At 66.5% G+C, this 3339-nt stretch overlaps 1 non-coding gene across 1 annotated transcript; it reads left to right on the top strand.

The window, feature by feature from the left end:
• The first annotated feature begins 725 nt into the window (after positions 1–725).
• Positions 726–879, top strand: LOC140474196 (5.8S ribosomal RNA). Its single transcript, XR_011958905.1, has one exon. It is a non-coding gene; the product is annotated as a 5.8S ribosomal RNA (ribosomal RNA).
• Positions 880–3339: the final 2460 nt, after the last annotated feature.

Raw genomic sequence — 3339 nt, 5'->3', positions numbered from 1 at the left:
ACCCGACGGGGTACCTATTCCCCTCACCCGTCTGTGCGTATACAGCCTCTTTGCACTTGCGGGATGGGGGTGGTGGTTTAAAGACTCTCGAGTTGCCGCCCGTCGGTCTCCGAGCTCCGTGCAGTAGTGATCCCCAGCGAACTGCCAGCAGGGCGAACGAGCGATCCCGCTCTCGGTCGGGGCGCCTGGCGTCGATCGGTGGTCGGTGGCTTGCGGGCAAGCTGCGCTGTGAGTGTGGGAACGAGTATGACGAGCCGTTGCCGCGACTCCCAGTCCACCTCGGCGGTGGCTGGGCCGGGCGGGCGTCTGCTCGGGCGAGTGCCGCCCCCGCCTCCTCGCAGGAAGTCCGCTCGCCGACACGCCGCCACGTGCACGCGTCAGTGACGCTGCCGAACCGATGGCCGGTGCCCGTTCCCGCCTCTGCTTTTCCTAGGGCAAAGCTGCTGCACGCCTCGTGATACTAGGCGGGCGACATGGTGGCGGTGATCCTGCCTCCGTCGCTGCGGTGCGTTGGGGCACGCATCGCCTCTTGGGCGCCCTGTCCTCCTCCCCCCAATAGACGTATGTTTCTGCGGGCCGCACCAGGATGGTGCTCCCCATCGCTTCACGCCACCCTGCTCCGCCCGCACGCCGGCGTGCAGGTGGCTGTAGCTCAAGGTGGGGAGCGTATGTGCGGTCCGGGTCGCTTTCCTCTGGCGAGGGAGAGACCTAAAACAAACTCAGACAACTCTTGACGGTGGATCACTCGGCTCGTGCGTCGATGACGAACGCAGCTAGCTGCGAGAATTAATGTGAATTGCAGGACACATTGATCATCGACACTTTGAACGCACTTTGCGGCCCCGGGTTCTTCCCGGGGCCACGCCTGTCTGAGGGTCGTTTGGCAATCAATCGCACTCGCCTTGGCTGGCGAGAGCGCGGCTGGGGTGTCGCAGAGGACCCGTCCTCTTTGTCCCCCTAAGTTCAGACTCCGGAGCCCTCCGGCGTCGGAGCGCTTGGCCTTTCCCCCCCACCCTGCACATTCCGTTCGTCAGGCTCGACGCCATCCCCCCGCCGGGGAGCGCGGCCTGGCGTCCGTCTGTGTCGTGGCAGTGGGGCCAGCACGGCTGTCACCGGTCCCAGAATGGCTGTCGGTGGTTCACACTGTGTGTGTGTGCCAACCCTCCTGGTCTCTGGGACACGGAGCTGCCACGAAGTGTTGAGCCTCCAGTGGGGGGTCTGCCTAAGCTCTGCACGTCCGCATTGGGTCCGTCTCTCGGTTGGCTGGCAGTGGAAAGAGTGAAGGGAGCCGCGGAGGTCCGGTGCTGGTGCGCCGCCGGCCTGACCGTGGAGCTCGCCGGTTTGACACGCTGACCCGACTCGATGGTTGATCGATTGAGAGTGCTGGGAGCTGCAGGCCGCCCGCTGCTGCAGCCGCCCGTCTCGTGGTTCGTCCTCGGCCTTAAGTGGCCGGCGGGGCGTCTGATCCTGTCTCCCCTGCTGGCGCCGAGTGCCTGGCCGAGGGAGGAGGTTTTCGTCGAACGCTGTGACTTGGACGGTCGCACGCGCGTGGATCGCTGGCTCTTGGCTCTCCCGTTCAGTCCGCACGTTTTCCGCTCCGTCCTGCCACCGGTCTCGGGAGGTACGGAGGGGTTGGCGGGCGTGGTGTGTGCTCCGTCACCGTGCAGGCACACCTACCACGCCGTCGGCCGACCCCCGCACGGTCCTCCTGGCCATCGGGAGGACGGCGGAACGTCGGGCTGTCGGGGGCCAAGTCGCCAGAAGGCCACCGCTGTGTCTTCCGTACCCTGTCACCGTCGGCGTGCCTTCCTCAACTCGTCCGGCTCGGGGCCGCTGGGTTCAGGAGCGGCGTCGCCCGCCGGCCCCACTGAAGGCCGTGCCGTTCCGCGGCTGGCGATCGATGTGCGTGGCGTGCCTGCGCGACCGTTCGCCACTTGAGCCTCGGCACTCCTCTCTCCCTCTCTCTGACCGTCGGGCAGTCTCTGTCTGCTGGTGCCTCGCACGTCCCGGGCGGCGGGTCGTCACCCCCGCGACCGGGCCTCCGGCAAGGCAGGAATCAGGCTGACCCTTCCGCTCGAGTAAGCAGCCGGCACTTCCGAGTTTCGCCTCCCGCCGTGGACGGGGGAGGGTCTCCGGTCCCGTGGAATTGCGCCGAGCACGTCCCCGCGCGTGGACGCGGCGGCGCTGGAGGCGGCAGGGGCGGCCACTCGTCGACACCATCGCTGGCCAAGGGTGGTGAGCGACGTGCGGGTGGCTGGCTCTCTGACCGTCGCGGCGTCGGCCAAACTCCCGTCCGCGGTGAGACGTTGCCGGCCCACTAAGAGGTGGTGCGGGGGATTCGCACGCTGGCGGTGCGGCCTGGCCATCCTCTGACTCTGGGTACGACCTCAGATCAGACGCGACAACCCGCTGAATTTAAGCATATTACTAAGCGGTGGAAAAGAAACTAACAAGGATTCCCTTAGTAACTGCGAGTGAACAGGGAAGAGCCCAGCGCCGAATCCCCGCTCGCTTGACGGGCGAGGGAAATGTGGCGTACAGAAGCGCTTTCTTCGACGGTGCCCAGTCGCCCCAGTCCTCCTGATCGAGGCCTAGCCTGAGGACGGTGTGAGGCCAGTGGCGGTGAGAGGCGGGTCGAGATCGCGTCTTCTTGGAGTCGGGTTGCTTGTGAATGCAGCCCAAAGCGGGTGGTAAACTCCATCTAAGGCTAAATACTGGCACGAGACCGATAGTCAACAAGTACCGTAAGGGAAAGTTGAAAAGAACTTTGAAGAGAGAGTTCAAGAGGGCGTGAAACCGTCAAGAGGTAAACGGGTGTGGTCCGCGCAGTCCGCCCGGAGGATTCAACTCGGCGGCTCCGGTCGGTCGCGTTGGGGTCTGGCGGATCTCCTCTGCTGGGACCGCTCCCCGCGCGGGCACGGCTGTCGCCGGGCGCATTTCCTCCAGTGGTGGTGCGCCGCGACCGGCTTCGGGTCGGCTGGGAAGGCCGGTGGCTTTGGAAGGTGGCTCGCCGCTCCGTGCGGCGAGTGTTATAGCCCCCTGGCAACATCCTTCGCCGTACCCCCGGAGTCGAGGGAAGCGACCGCTGCCGCGCCCTCCCGCCGCGGCCCTCCCGCCCCCCCTCGGGGGTGTGCGTGGAACCGCGTGTGGCGAGCGGGCTCGCCGTGCTCCCGGTGGGTCTGTCGACCGGGGCGTACTGTCCTCAGTGCGCCCCAACCGCGTCCTGCCGCCGAGTCGGGTCGAGCCACGCCGAGCTGGCGCCAGAGGTCTGCGGCGATGTCGGTAACCCACCCGACCCGTCTTGAAACACGGACCAAGGAGTCTAACACGTGCGCGAGT

This window comes from Chiloscyllium punctatum, unplaced genomic scaffold, assembly GCF_047496795.1.
Source record: "Chiloscyllium punctatum isolate Juve2018m unplaced genomic scaffold, sChiPun1.3 scaffold_873, whole genome shotgun sequence".
NCBI classification, from domain to species: Eukaryota; Metazoa; Chordata; class Chondrichthyes; order Orectolobiformes; family Hemiscylliidae; genus Chiloscyllium; species Chiloscyllium punctatum.
This window is presented reverse-complemented; position numbering and strand designations above follow the sequence as displayed.